Source organism: Tachyglossus aculeatus, chromosome 5, assembly GCF_015852505.1.
Source record: "Tachyglossus aculeatus isolate mTacAcu1 chromosome 5, mTacAcu1.pri, whole genome shotgun sequence".
Taxonomy (NCBI): Eukaryota; Metazoa; Chordata; class Mammalia; order Monotremata; family Tachyglossidae; genus Tachyglossus; species Tachyglossus aculeatus.
Window position 1 is genome coordinate 18,958,776 of NC_052070.1, and position 16,762 is coordinate 18,975,537.

At 44.2% G+C, this 16,762-nt stretch overlaps 1 protein-coding gene across 4 annotated transcripts in view; it reads right to left on the minus strand.

The window, feature by feature from the left end:
- The window catches only part of PPP4R1 (protein phosphatase 4 regulatory subunit 1), a 147,423-nt gene that overhangs the window by 51,681 nt on the left and 78,980 nt on the right, over window positions 1-16,762 (minus strand). The gene's annotated exons all lie outside the window — the stretch shown is intronic.

The window sequence follows — 16,762 nt, forward strand, 5'->3', positions numbered from 1 at the left end:
CCTAACATAAATTAGGCCTCCTCCTTTAGCAATAACACAGCCTTTATGGGCATTGGGAAACAGACCAGTCTGGCAAGGGACCTTTTGCAAGCACTGGTTCCACTTCAAATGAACTGTGGAACTATCCTTACAGTGGCTCGACTGTGCTCCCAAAGGGCAGCGGCTGAGAAGTGGCCATTTCTTCATCTTTCTTCTCCCCGCAATTTAGCAGTGGAGAACCCGCACTAGGTGTGGCTGTTTGACACCCTGGTGACAATGATCCGAATTTTTACATATCAACAGCTTCCTACCATCACATCAACCCAGTCTTCTATTTACCACTAGTTTAATTCTTCACTCTCAAGGGTGCACGTTAAATTCAGCAATTTAATCATGGGACCACCAGATTAAGCAGTTATTGTTGCTTGACAACCTCGCCTATAACGCTTAAACTTCGCTGATTCCACTACATTTCTTCAATCCCCTTCCTCCACTCCACCCATCCCTGTCCTCCCCTCCCAGCACTCCTCCCTCTTCCCCCTCCATCCAACCCCTCCCTACCCCTGCTTAAAAAAAAAAAAAGTATTTGTTAAATGCTTACTATGTGCCAGGCACTCTACTAAGTGCTAGGGTATCAGGTTGGAAATGGTCCATGTCCCATATGGGGCTCACAGTCTTAACCCTCATTTTACAGATTACTGAGGCACAGAGAAGTGAAGTGATTTGCCCAAGGTCACACAGCAGACAAGCAGACAAGTGACACAGGCAGGATTAGAACCAAAGTCCTTCTGACTCTCAAACCCATGCTCTATCCACTAGGCCATGTTGCATCCCTTGTGCAGCCCCTACTTACCTCTCCCACCCCATCCCTGTTGTCCTTTCCCAATGCAGCCCCTCATTCCCCTTCCCCTGCACTGGCCCCCTCAGCTCACTCCCCTACACCTTCCCACCCTTCACACCATCTCCTCCTATAACCCCCATCTTACAGCCTCAGCCAAGTGCAGCCTGTGGAATCCTTGTTCCAGTATAATAATAATAATAATGATGATAGTATTTGTCAAGCAGTAACTATGTGCAAAGCACTGTTCTAAGAGCTGGGGAGGTTACAAGGTGATCAGGCTGTCCCACCTGGGGCTCAAAGTCTTCATCCCCATTTGACAGATAAGGTAACTGAGGCCCAGAGAAGTTAAGTGACTTGCCCAAAGTCACACAGCTGACAAGCAGCGGAGTCGGAATTAGAACCCATGACCTCTGACTCCCAAGCCCGTGCTCTTTCCACTGAGCCACGCTGCCTCCTCCCAGTATAAGACAGCTTCCTTTCACTCTTCACCTGTTCTTGACCCAGTCACTGCTCTTCCTTGCCATCACTGAAACCTGGCTGTCCAGCGATGACACTACCTCCCCTGCTGCTCTCTCTAGAGGGGGCCTTATCTTTTCCCACTCCCCCAGACTCACTGGGAAAGGGGGAGGAATCAGCTTCCTTCTCATTCTGCACCACTCCCAGCCCCCCATCCCTCTCTTGCCCTTCCTTTGAAGCCTATATCATCTCCAGGCACTCGTCACAGTCATCTACCGCCTCCAAGGCCCCACCTCCAGCTTTTTTGAACCATTTAGAACCCCTTCTCACATGCCTTCTCTCTTCCTCCAACCTTACATTGATCCTTGGGGACGTCAATATCTTTTTGAATGCTCATGATGACCCTTCTGCTGCCCAATTTCTTCCACTCCCCAACTCCACTGACATCCCGCTCCACCCCACTTCGCCCACTCATCAACCTGGACACACACTCGATCTCATCATCTCTAGTCACTGAACAATCTCTACCCTCACCAACTCTGAAATCCCTTTATCTGATCACAACCACCCCACCTGGCTTCTCTCCCATACATCTCCCTGCAAATCTGTCCAGTTCTCCCAGAGACACCTCTGATCTTTTGACCCCATCAAATTTTCATCATCCCTCAATTAGTCTCCAGACTCACAATGCCTTCCCTTGATGATCAAATTGACACACTCAACCGCACCCCCTCTACTGAAATCAATTCACTTGCTCACTATGCCAATCTCATAATACTGACCCACTGCCTTGAATCACCTCCACATTCGGCTTCCTTCAATCAATCAACCGTATTTATTGAATGCCTACTATGTGTAAAGGTCTATACTAAGCACTCGGGAGAGTGCATACAACAGAATTAGCAGAGGCGTTGCCTGCCATAACGAGCTTACAGTCTACAGGACGAGCTTACAGTTGTCCTCTAAACTCACTGCTGCAGAGCGTGCTGGCAGAAATCCTATCAGGCTGACCTCCTCTACTATAAATTCATCCTTGCCTGCTTTAACATTATTTCTCCATCCTTACTGACTCCCATTCCCACTGTATTCACCAGTTGTTTCCAACGTTTAACTCTCTTCTCAAACCCCCTGTCCTCCACTCGCCCATCTCTTGCCCCTAATGACCTGGCCATGTACTTTATTTTGAAAGAGCTCCCTAAAATCTTCCCAGTTCTTCTCTCGTCCCTCCCTCCTCCTGCCCCTTCTTCAACTCTCCCATCTTTCCCAGTAGTCTCTCAAGAGGAAAATTCCTGCCTCCTCTCAAAATCTACCCCGTCCACCTGCGTCTCCAACCCCATCCCTCCGCACCTTATCAAAGTGCTTGCTCTTTCCCTTTGTCCTCTCTGACCGTCATCTTCTACTGCTCACTCTCTAATGGTATTTCCCCCCACAGCTTTCAAACAAGTTCCTAAAAAGCCCTCCCTTGACCCACGGCTCCCTCCAGTTAATGCCACATCTCCCTCCTACCATTCCTCTCCAAACTCCTTGAACAATCTGTCTATATCCACTGACTCCACTTTCTCTCCAATTCTCTCCTTGCCCCCCTCCAATCTGGCTTCCCCCCCGCCTTCAAAGATCACCAAAGATCTGCTTCTTGCAAAATCCAACGGCTTTTACCCCATCCTAATCCTCCTCGGCCTCTCATCTATCTTTGACATTGTCTATCACCCGCTTCTCTTGGAAACATTATCCATCCTTGGCTTAATTGACACTGTCCTCTTCTGGTTCTCCTCTCATTTCTCAGGTCACGTATTCTCAGTCTCTGTGCCTCCCACCCTCTAACTGTGGGAGTCACTCCAGGCTCACTTCTGGGTCATCATCATCATCAATCGTATTTATTGAGCGCTTACTGTGTGCAGAGCACTGTACTAAGTGCTTGGGAAGTACAAGTTGGCAACATATAGAGACAGTCCCTACCCAACAGTGGGCTCACAGTCTAAAAGACTGGGTCCCCTTCTATTCTCCATCTACACCCACTCCTCGGAGAACATGTTTTCTCCCAAGGCTTCAACTACCAACTCTATATGAATGATTCCCAAATCTACATCTCCAGCCCTGATTTGCTCCCTTTATTCAATCCTCCCTTAGCCCCACAGTACTTATGTACAAACCTGTGGTTCATTTATAAATATTAATGCCTGTCTCCCCCTCTAGACTGTGAGCTCATTGGGGGGAAGGGAATGTGTCTACCAACTCTGTTATATTATACTCTTCCAAGAGCTTAGTACAGTGCTCTGCATACAGTAGATGCTCAATAAATATTACTGACTGATTGTTCCCTGTCCACAACGAGCTTACAGTCTAGATGGGGAGACAGACATTAATATAGATGAATAAATTACAGATATGTGCATAAGTGCTGTAGAGGTGGGGAAAGGGTAAATAAAGGCTGCAAGTTAAGTACAAGGGCAATGCAGAAGGAAGTGGGAAAAGAGGAAATGAGGGCTTACTCTTGGAGGGGATGTGCCTTCAACAAGGCTTTGAAGATGGAGAGGGTTTCTGCCTGTTGGACATGAAGAGGGATGGCAGTCCAGGCCAGAGGCAGGAAGTGGGCGAGAGGTCAGTGGTAAAATAGATGAGATTGAGGTACAGTGAGTAGGTTGGCATTAGAGGAACAAAGTGTGAGGGCTGCGTTGTAGTAGGAGAGCAGCGAGGTGAGGTAAGAGAGGGTAAGAGAAGTAGTGTGGCTTAGTGGAGCGAGCACGGGCTTGGGAGCCAGAGGATGTGGGTTCCTATCCCAGCTCTGCCATTTGTCCGCTGTATGACCTTATTACCTGATCTGCAAAATGGGGATTGAGACTGTAAGCCCCACGTGGGACAACCTGATTAGCTTGTACCTACCCCAGCGTTTAGAGCAGTGCTTGGCGCTTAACAAATACCATTATTATTATTAAGGTGATTGAGTGCTTTAAAGCCAATTGTAAGGACTCCTGTTTGATGTGGAGGTGGATGGGCAACCACTGGAGGTTCTTAAGGAGTGGGGAAACACAGACTGAACGTTTTTGTAGAAAAATGATCCAGGCAGCAAAGTGAAGTATGGACTGGAGTGGGGAGAGACAGGAGGCAGGGAGGTCAGCAAAGAGGTTGATACAGCAATCACGGTGGGATAGGATGTTTGGATTAACATGGTAGCGGTACTGTGCGATACTGTGCTCTCCCAAGTGCATAGTACAGTGCTCTGCATATAAGCAAGTACTCAATATATACAATTGATTGATTTGATTGATTGTCTGGCTCTGATTTGGACTGCCTATTGCTTGTCCTCTGCCCCCAAATTAGCTCATCATATCCAGAGGCAGGGATAAAGTATTACAAAGGTTAAAAAGGCTGGGGATTTTTATATCATAAAAATGTTAGATTACAAAAAGTTTTTTGGAAATTATTCATATGACTAGTCACAAAGTTTTAATATTTAAAATCTGAAATTTCAGAAAATATTTTCATAGCAATACATAACATTTCTATGTCTCAACCCAAGACACAGCCACTGAGTCTCTATCCCGAAATTACGATGCACCAAACCGCGGTTCTCTAGAGGTAGGGAAATCCAAGAGCAAAGTCAGAAAAGCCCTGCATCCACATCTCCTTGGTAACAAAGGGAAAAGAGTCAGCTGTTCCCCTGCCTCAAACCACTCCCCACTCAAATCTACATGCTGTTCCATGGATCACCTTAAAATGTTGCTCGGCACACAGTTCACTTTTCAGAAAACTCTACCCGCTCCCCGTTTTCCTCCACATAGAGCAAAGCTTCTCACAATTAGCTTCAAGGTTTTCTATCAACTCTCTCTTATATATGAGCTCTCATTACCTACTCTTCCCCAGCTCATAACCTTTGCTCCTCCCAAATTCTTCTAACTGTACCTCACTCTTGACTCTCCTGCCTCTATCCCCTTGCTCATTACCTACTGTTCCCCAACTCATAACCTTTGCTCCTCCCAAATTCACCTTCTAACTGTACCTCACTCTTGACTCTCCTGCCTCTATCCCCTTGCTCACAGAGTCCCCTGGCCTGAAATCCTAAGCCTCAGCCCCCAAATCCACCAGACCTCCAGTTTCTTCCTATCTTCAAAGCCCTCCTTCAATGCCATCTCCCTCAGGAAGAATAATCTTGAATAACCTAGCTATGTCAATTCAAGTCATTCTAGCAATTATGTATTTTATTCCTATTCTCAGCAGAGATACACATAGGAAAGGGAGAGTTAGGAGTGTCAGCAAATTCCAACACTGATATGCCCTTTGTGATTCTTCAATGGCAACAAAAGTTCTGTCCGGCCTTGTCAGACCCCACTGACCATGAATGCAAAATCCATCTGAGTGGAAAGAATCTCTTTGGGATTAATTGGACTGAGAAGTGCAAGAACCAGAAGCGGTGTACTTAAGGATGGGGGGCTGTCAAGAGGAAAAGGCTTTCCTTCTCCTTTCTCAGCTTCCCTTTTCCCTGCTTCAATTCTCTCAGTTAACTGTGATATTTAATAAAAACTTCCCCCTGCAATTTTTATTTCCCTTTTATTTTTGTTCCTTGCTTATCTATTTTTTCCATTTTCCATTCTCCCCTGTTGTTCTCTTCCTCAATTTTGCTCAACTTTTCCTTCTCAAAAAGTTCACAATTTGTTTCCCTAAATACATCTGAGTAGAAGGGCTAAGTAAATACCATTGACTGATTGATGAAATGCATCAGGAAGTACTGATGGTTAGATTTTAGTAAGTTCTCTGAGCCAATTTACACTGCCCACCTTCTTTTTTTTTTTTTAAAAAAAAAGGCATTTGTAAAATGCTCACTATGTGCCAGGCACTGTTGTAAGCAGTGGGGTAGATACAAGCTAATCAGGTTGGACACAGTCCATGGCCCATATGGGGCTCACAGTCTTAAGTGACTTGCCTAAGGTCACAAAGCAGACAAGCGAAGGAGCTGGAAGGTTCTTCTGACTCCCAAGCTCATACTCTAACCACCAGCCACACTGCTTATGAGTCAACAGGTGTCACACAATTAGTCGTGGCTAAATAAGGGACAGTGTGGAACAGGAGAAAAAGAAGATGCTGCCTGCTATAGATCAGGATGATAATAATAATGATGATGGCATTTATTAAGTGCTTACTACGTGCAAAGCACTGTTCCAAGCACTGGGGAGATACAAGGTGATCAGGTTGTCCCACGGGGGGCTCACAGTCTTAATCCCCATTTTACAGATGAGGTAATTGAGGCCCAGAGAAGTTAAGTGACTTGCCCAAAGTCACACAGCTGACAAGTGACGGAGCCGGCATTTGAACCCATGACCTTTGACTCCAAAGCCCGTGCTCTTTCCCCTGAGCCACGCTGGAACTCTTTACTTTGGGAATAAAGTAAATGTTAACGGTGATAATGACTAGAAAAGATATAACAGAAGTGAAATCAAATAGCACTAAGATAGAGCTCTGCAAATATGTTTACATTTGTATTCTTGTGCCTTTTTTCTTGAGTTAAGAAACTTACATCACTTGTGTTTTATGTCCAATTTATATTTTTTATATGTGCTGATCCCATCTTCCCCACCAGGCTGGTAAAGTCATAAAAAAGCAAAGGACCATACATTATTCCTTTTTAGCTCAAAACAGAACAACATTTCCTAATTCCCTAACAGCCTTCTAACCAAAATGCACAGTGAAAATATGGAGGAACTGGGTGTTCTAGTGGCTAACAATAGCCAAGGGAGAGTAATACCCTTAAGAAAGAAATGCAATTAGGCAGATTCAAGATAGGGATGAAAATAAAGTTTATGTGTGAGTATTCCACAAAAAGTTCTTGGGCTTGAAGTGAACAACAGAATTAACATAAAGCATCACAAACTTTCTGGAGACAATATATCAGTAGAGTCACTATGAATTGGAAAGGACTTGAAGACATTTGATAACAGTAATAATAATCACGACAAAGCCTATCTGGACATTTTGCTTATGTGATAAATGCTATACGAAATCAGACTACAGAGGTGCTGAATTAGGGCACGTGAAAAATCGAAAAGTATCTATCCAATTCTCATCCAATTCCTTCATAACACTGATCAGCTATTAGTATACCAGTTCCAAGTTCCCTTATAAAGGAAAGTAGAGTTTTCGGAGAGAATTCAGGCAAAATCCATAAAAATGATTAAAGGGCTGAAAAATACAGAAAAGTTACAAGTGCGAGGAGCTGAGATTTGCCTAGAGGGTTGAGTCATACTGCATCACCAGCTCACACTGCTGATCACCAGTATCACCAGTTATACTGCATCACCAGCCCTGACTGCCAGGCTCAATCATTCATTCATTCAATCGTATTTATTGAGCGCTGTCGTGCAGAGCGCTGTACTAAGTGCTTGGGAAGTCCAAGTTGGCAACATATAGAGACGGTCCCTACCCAACAACGGGCTCACAGTCGAGAAGGGGGAGACAGACAACAAGACAAAACATATGGACGGGTGTCAAGTCATCAGAATAAATAGAAATAAAGCTAGATGCACATCATTAACAAAATAAATAGGATAGTAAATATGTACAAGTAAAATAAATAGGGTAATAAATCTGTACAAACATATATACAGGTGCTGTGGGGAGGGGAAGGAGGCAGGGCTGGGGCGGGTGGGGAGAAGGAGAGGAAAAGGGGGGCTCAGTCTGGGCCCCCAGACTGAGGGGGCCCAATCATTATATAAGGAGATACACCAGGCCAGATGAGGCCCTACCTGACCCAATATATTGATAAAAAGAGTCAGCCCCAACCACCTGATTGCTCGCCTCCACACCAGACACAATGTCTAACAAGGGATTTCAATCAATCAATAAATGGCATTTATTGAATGCTTACTATGTGCAGAACACTGTACTAAACACTTAAAAATGGCATTTGTTAAGCATTTCTATGTGTCAAGCACTGCTCTAAGCGCTGGGGAAGGCATAAGTCAGTCAGGTTTGGCACAGTCCCTGTCTCACTTGGGGCTGATAATTTAAGTAGGAGGGAGAACAGGTTTTGAATCCCCGTTTTACAATTGAGGAAACTGAGGCACAGAGAATAATAATAATAATAATAATAATAATAATAATAATAATAATAATAATAGCATTTGTTAAGCACTTGCGCCGGGGGATACAAGGTGATCAGGTTGTCCCACGTGGGGCTCACAGTCTTAATCCTCCTTTTACAGATGAGGTAACTGAGGCTCAGAGAAGTTAAGTGACTTGCCCAAGGTGACACAGCAAGCAGTTGGCAGAGCCAAGCCTAGAATACAGATCATCTGACTCCCAAGCCTATTCTCTTTCCACTATGTCACGCATGTGTATGTTAGCACGTACATCTGAGGGCCTCCCACAGAAACCAGAGGGGTCTAAAGGTGACAGGATTCATTTGTGTATTCATATCATATTTGTTGAGTGCTTACTGTGTGCAGAGCACTGTACTAAGCGCTTGGGAAGTAAAAGTCGGCAACATCTAGAGACGGTTCCTACCCAACAACGGGCTCACAGCCTAGAAGGGGGGGACAGACAACTAAACAAAACATGTAGACAGGTGTCCGCATCCGGTTCCAGGTGAGCCCGGCCTGGCCTAGTCAGGGCCCCCACCTCTCGGCACTCAGCGGTGGCAATGCCTGCCTCCCAATTTGCAACCCGAAAAGCAACAATTGTTTATTCTGTTACAAGAACTTGAGGCTAAATTTGGGGATTTTTCTGATGAGTTCCCTCCCCCCCCACCCCGCCCCCAGGAATGACCCTTTAACGCATCAGCCTCCTTGCTGATCTCCTAGCCTACTGTTTCTCTCCACTCCAGTTCCCACTTCACACTGCTGCTCAGATGGTTTTTCTAAAAAAAAAAAAAAAGTCAGTCTACATCTCCCCTCTCCTCAAGAGCCTCTAATGGTTGCCTGTCCATCTCTGTGTCAAACAGAATTCCTTACCATTGGCTTTAAAGCACTCAATTAGCTCTTCCTCTCCTATCTTACCATACTGATTTCTTACTACATCCCAACCCATACACGCCGCTGCCAACTTACTCACTGTACCTGGCTCTCATTTTTCCCTGCATACAGAACAGTGCTTGGCACATAGTAAGCGCTTAACAAATACCATCATTATTTTCCCACCACCAACCACACTGTGCCCGTGTCCTCCCTCTAGCCTGGAACTCCCTTGACCTTTACATACAACAGACCAACACTCCTTCAAAATCACTTCTTCTCCAAAACACCTTCCCCAGCTAGGTCCCAAGCAGCATGACCTAGTGGATAGAGCCCGAGCTTGGGAGTCATAGGTCATGGGTTCTAGTCCCGGCTCCGCCACTTGTCAGCTGTGTGACTTTGGGCAAGTCACTTCACTTCTCTGTGCCTCGGTTTCCTCATCTGTAAAATGGGGATGAAGACTGGTTGAAGACTGTGAGCCCCACGTGGGACAACCTTGATTACCTTGTATCTCCCCCAGCGCTTAGAACAGTGCTTGGCAGATAGTAAGCATTTAACAAATACCAACATTATTATTATTCCTCCACCTATATTGAAGATTAAGACTATGAGCGCTTAGAACAATTCCTGGCACATAGGAAGTGCTTAACAAACACCATCAAAACAAAATTACCCTTACTCCCTTCTCCCTTTTGTTTCACCTATGCACCTGAATGCGTACCTTTTAAAGCACTTGATATTCACCCCACCCTCAGCCCCACTGCATTTATGTATAAATCTTTAATTTACTTTAACACCTGTCTCCCTCTGTAGACTCTAACCTCCTTGCAGGCAGGAGATGTGACTGGCAACTCTGCTGTACTGTACTCTCCCAAGCACTTACTACCATGCTCTGCACACAGTAAGCACTCAAATACCATCAAATGACTGACTGCTACCTCTGGTCTACTAGCAAATGGCATTTGGGTGGTAGAGGGTAACGAGGAAGGATGAAGAGCATTATCAGATAAATGACATGGCAAAGGTCACCACTGATGGAGTGAGTGGCAGCACCAAACAAGAAACAAAGGGGTAGAGTACTGGCACACAATAACCTGTCACTGGTGACAAAATAATAAACAGTAGGGCATATGAGCTCGAGTAGCCCAGAAACTGGAGAGCCTCCCTAACGCTTTGCAAAAATCTCATGCTTACAACATTTCATGGCTTTACAACATCACATGCATAGCTGAGAGAGGGACCCCAAAATGTGGGTTCTAACGAGGTTAAAGAGAGGAAAGAGTTTGTGACATTTACATAACCAGCATGCTGACGATCCATCAGTTCAGCTTTTGAAAATAGTCTGTCAAATGCCATCAAAACATTAATTTGGTGGTGATTATCCTCAAAATCTCTCCCAAGAGTTGCTCTTCAAGGATTGCACTACAGAAACAGACATTTGAACTTAATGCAACAGTAAAGCTAGAATTTGCACATCCCAAAGAATAAACTGCCTTTGCTTATCCTCAGAGAAATATGAACCAACATAACACTACTGTAGGTTTATATGATGAATTCTGAAACAGAGAGCACTTCATAAAATAAGGAATGAAACACTTCTCACCTCTTCAACAGCACTCTTTTCAAAAGAGCTACAGTAAACTCCTCTCAACTGGGAAACAAATGACTTTCACTGAAGTAGAGGGTTAAACTAGCCCTCATCCAACTCTCTATGCATTAATCTCTACAGTGAGGTAGAATTAGAAAAAAAGAATGGAAATTCAGCATTAGGCCCTATCATCATAGAGCACACTGACTTTCTTCACACAAAGAAGTAAAATGTCAGCAAAACAATTGCTAGTTCTTTTTTAAGACAGGGGAAAAGGAAATGTGTACATGGCCTCCTGCCAAGTTAGAGACAACAAGCAGGATAGGCCCTTGTCAACATGTTTTATTTGTTAGTTTGTCCTACGAAGTTAGGGAGAGGGCCGGGGAGAGAAAAGGAAAAGGATAGAAATTAACAAAAATGTATTCAAGGGTGGAGACTCGGTGGCCTTACTCAAGACCTTGGTTTCTAATAAATTCCCAGGCCACCAATGGGCCTGTATTTCTAATTTCCAGAGCCCATTATTTATTGCAATCCCTCTTTCATTATCACTGGAAACTAATGCACTTCCATAGAAATAGTGTTTACAAAGTTAACAGTATAACAGAAGCAAATTCATTTGGCAATAAAAAGGGCGGCACAATAAGGAAGTAAATTACTTTTTCATTAAATGTATTTACCTCAATTACTATAACCCAGCTGTGGATGCTGATAGCACCATTCCAGCATGCCACAACCCTGAGACCACCAGCTCATGGGAGTTACTCATTGTATCCAGGGCCAGCTCAGCGTGAGGAATGAGCCATCACGGCAGAACTAGCTGCATTTCCTGACTCCACATACCCTTCATCCACTACTCTTAGCTACAGCAGTCACCTAACCGGGTGTTGAAACAATAGATCATATTCACTGAGCGCTTCCTGTGTGCTCTACTAAGCACTTGGGAGAGTACACTATAACAGAGTTGGTAGGCACGTTCCCTTCCGCCAAACTAACAGTCTAGAGTGGACAATAGAAAGAAACTAGTGTAACGCTGGCAGCCTTTCAGCAAAGATGAAGACTGTCCTGTATCTTGTGCTGATGCAGATGGTTCTTATTAGACCTTCTGCCCTGCTGAAGTGGTCTTCCACCAAGTTTGAGGGCTGCTGATCTAGAACATAGCTTCCTGTCTTATTTATGAGCGTGTTGAGTGGGATGAAACTTCATCTCCAAGTCCCTATGGGAACAGAGAGAGTAAATGAAGAATCCTCCGAGAGCTCTGTGCCAGGGAGCCTGAAACGCCAGGGGCACTGACAGCAGACACCGCTAAAACTGGTTTGAAAGAGCAACAGTTCCTGCAAAAATACATCCAGGAGGAATAACCCCTCCCTTCGGCTTTCCTGAACTCCAGCACATTGTTTCCAGAAGAATTCTTTTTTGACCTTCCAGACAACTTGGTCCAACTTGATTATCCTGGATCTATCCCAGCGCTTAACAAATACCAATTAAAAAAAAAAGCGGCAGCCCCCAAAGACCCCCAGCCCATCCACCTTCACCTTGACCATAAAAAATGCAAAGAAATCCAAAGGCTGAGAAGCAGAGAACACAGGCCTGGGAGTCAGAGGACCTGGGTTCTAATCCTGGCTCTGCCAATTGCTTGCTGTGCGACCCTGGGCAAGTCACTTAACTTCTCTGTACCTCAATATCCTCAACTGTTAAATGTTCTCTTTTCTTCTTAAACTGTGAGCATTATTCATTCAATAAATACATTTGAATGAATGAATGAGCCCCATGTGGGACAAGGACTGTGTTCCCTTCCCCATAGCACCTATATATATATATGTGTTTGTACATATTTATTACTCTATTTATGTATTTATTTTACTTGTACATATCTATTCTATTTATTTTATTTTGTTAGTATGTTTGGTTTTGTTCTCTGTCTCCCCCTTTTAGACTGTGAGCCCACTGTTGGGTAGGGACTGTCTCTATATGTTGCCAACTTGTACTTCCCAAGCGCTTAGTACAGTGCTCTGCACACAGTAAGTGCTCAATAAATACAATTGATTGATTGATTGATCTAATTGAGTTTGACACATAGTAAGAGTTTAACAGACACCAAAAAGGGGGTGGGAGGAGGATACCTGCTCCTGATGGTGCCAGATCCCAGGAGGTATTTTTAGAATATGGTCCTAAAGTAACAATAACAACAAAATAACCACAGAAAGGATGCTCAGAGTTAGGCAAAATGTAGGAGGCTGGCAAGACCAGAGGGAAGGTGGGATCTCTAGGAAAAGCCAAAGTATGTCAGGAGTACAAGAGGCACCCTCACTCAAGATTAAAGTCTTTACTAGTACTGGTGGCCAAGGGCTACAAGTTGAAAAACCCTGACCTAACACTATATTACTTCTAGTGAATCGAACTCAAATGGTGATCACAAATATCTCAGTGCTGACCTGGAGGAGAATTATTCGGTCTATTTCTTCCAAAATTGATTCTTGGACCAGTATGATCAATGACCCAGAAGAGAGAATTGAAGATGCAGAAATGCTTCACCTAGTCAGACCCCACCAATCCAGGATCCATAGTATTTCCAAAATACCATCATTAATTAATTAATTCCAATCAATACTCTTCTCCCCAACTTTCTCACTCTGCCCTTTCTACTGCTGCTAAAGGCAGGCAGGCTTTGAGCTAAAGAAGGAAATTTGGATATACACAGAGGTTCAGAGGATAAACTAATAAAGTTGGAAAGGGATAAGAAATCACCTTTGCTCAGCTCCTGCCTCCAAACAAGCAAATGATAATCACTCAAAACAGATATCTGACCAGACTTTCGTTATTAAAGATCATCAAAGATGGTCATTCCACAAGCTAATCATATTAATGGTGCTTACTGAGCACTTATAGTGTGCAGAGCACTGTACTAAGTGCTTGAGAGAGTACAATATAACAGAGTTGGTAGACACAGAGCTTCTCAGTTAGCTCTTCCCAGTGTTTCATCATCCTGATGCCCAAAAAGTTCTTCCTTATGTTCAACTGAAATACCTCCTTTAAATGAATCACCTCTTGCTTCTCAGTGTAAGGAGGAAATAACTGACCCTCCCTAAAAAACAAAAAAAAACTCTTCAAAGTCTGAAAGCAGTTATTCATTATTCCTTCAGCCTTATTCATTCTTATTTATTGAGCGCTTACTGTGTGCAGAGCACTATACTAAGTGCTTGGGAAGTACAAATTGGCAACAGATAGAGATGGTCCCAACCCAACAACAGGCTCACAGTCTACAAGGGGGAGACAGACAACAAAACAATGCTCTATCCCCTGTCCCGAGGCAATATCCAGCCTGTGGAACTACCACCATTATGGGTAAACTCCCCTTCATCTCTGACTTCACCTAAAACAGCAAAACCAACTCTTTGTCATCACCAAGACCCGGCTTACTTGGGACACTACAACCTCCCCCCACCTGGCCTCCCCTTCTTCCACTCTCCAGACTCACAGGGAAAGGGAGAGGAGTCAACATGCTCCTGGCCCCTGCAATGCTGACTAGACAAACACCACAGTTCATGACCACTTGTTGTACTACTTCTAAGCTCATCAAGTCTGAAGCTGCATTTTCGGACCGCAGCTACCTAACCTACCTTCTTTTCCACATTCAATCTTTCTGTTAAATGGTCCCCTCCTCCAGAGACCTCCAATTTCTAGATTCCCTCCATTTACCCCAGATCATGATGACCCACTGAACTCCCTATCCAATGACCCTCATCTCCTCATCAGAACTACTCATCTTCCCACCCAAAGCTGTCCTCCTCCTGTCTTTCCTATCACTACAGGCAACACCACTATCCTCCACGTCTCACAAGCCTTGACATTACCCACAGTTTCTCTCTCTCATTCAACCCGTACATTCAGTCACCAAATCCTGTCAGTTCTACCTTAACGACATGGCTAAAATCTGCTCTTCCCTCCCCAACTAAGCTATTACCATGCTGATACCCCACCTTGACTACTGCATCCACCTCCTCACTGATCTCCCTGCCTCCCGCGGCTTCCCACTCCAGTCTTTACTTCACTTGGATCAATTTCTATAAAATCATTCAGTCCATTTTTCCCCACTGCTCAAGAACCTCTCACGGTAACCCATCCATCTTCATAACATACAAAAAAGCCTTATCACTGGCTTTAAAGCACTCCATCAGGTTTCCCTCTCCTACCTTACCTCACTGATTTCCTACTAATAATAATGATGGTATTTGTTAAGCGCTTACTACGTGCAAAGCACTCTTCTAAGCGCTGGGGGGATTACCAGGTGATCAGGTTGTCCCAGGTGGGGCTCACAGTCTTAATCCCCATTTTACAGATGAGGGAACTGAAGCACAGAGAAGTTAAGTGACTTGCCCAAAGTCACACAGCTGACAATTGGCAGAGCCGGGATTTGAACCCTTGACCTGACTCCAAAGCCCGTGCTATTTCCACTGAGCCATGCTGCTTCTCTATCCTCAACACTTCTCTGTCCTCTCTATACTACAACCCAATCTGCACAGACTGCTTCTCTAACACCAACCTATTCACTGTACCTCAAGCTCATTTTTTCCCCATAGCCAACTCCTTGTCCAAAACTCCCTCCACTTTCATTACAATACACCACCATTCTCCACAACTTCCCACCTTCAAAGCCTTATCAAAACCACATCTCCTCCAAGAGACCTTCCCCAACTGAGCCCTCACTTCCCCCATTCCCTCTCCCTATTGCCTATGCACTTAGATCTATACCCTTCAAAGCAGTTGATATTCCCCCCACCCTCAGCCCCACAGCACTTATGTACATATCCATAATTTAATGTCTGTCTCCTCACTATAGACTGTAAGCTCCTTGAGGGCCTACCAACTCTGTTGTACTGTACTCTCCCAAGTGCTACAGTGCTCTGCTCACAAGTAATGTTCAATAAGTACCACAGACTGACTGATGTCCCAACATCTTGATGAACAAATTTATGCCACCAACTCCATCATCTCTGCTGAATTCAACTCCCTCAGCTCCCTGCTTCCCTTTATCCCTCTGTCAATTTTAAACCACCAACACCCAGCCCTGGATCACCTCCAACCAATTCTATTTGAGCAGTTACTGTTTTCAAAGCACTGAACTAAGTGCTTGAGAAAGAACAATACAATATACAAAATACAAAATATACAAAACAATACAATAGAATTGTATTTTATACAAGAATTGTATTCTTGTACATATTTACTATTCTATTTATTTTATTTTGTTAATACGTTTTGCTTTGTTGTCTTTCTCCCCCTTCTAGACTGTGAGCCCGCTGTTGGGTAGGGACCGTCTCTATATGTTGCCAACTTGTACTACCCAAGCACTTAGTACAGTGCTCTGCACACAGTAAGCACTCAATAAATATGATTGAATGAATGAACAGAATTGGCAGACATGATCCCTTTCCATGAGGGGCTTCAACTCTACAGAATATGCTCATTCATTGAATGAATGAAGTGACAGATAAAGTGTAGAAGGACATTAAGATCTGTCAATCATTCATTCATAATAATAATGATGGCATTTGTTAAGCGCTTACTATGTGCAAAGCACTGCTCAAAGCGCTGGGGAGGATACAAGGTGATCAGGTTGTCCCACGTGGGGCTCACAGTCTTCATCCCCATTTCACAGATGAGGTAACTGAGGTACAGAGAAGTTAAGTGACTTGCCCAAAGTCACACGGCTGACAATTGGCAGAGTCAGGATTTGAACCCATGACCTCTGACTCCCAAGCCCATGCTCTTTCCATTGAGCCATGCTGCTATTCATTCACTCTTATTTATTGAGCGCTGTATACAGAGCATGAATCTACCAACTCTGTTATATTGTGCTCTCCCAAGGGCTTCGTACAATGCTCTGCACATAGTAAATGTTCAATAAATAGGACTGATTGACTGACTGATCATTTTCAGGGCAAAGAACCCTTGGGATAG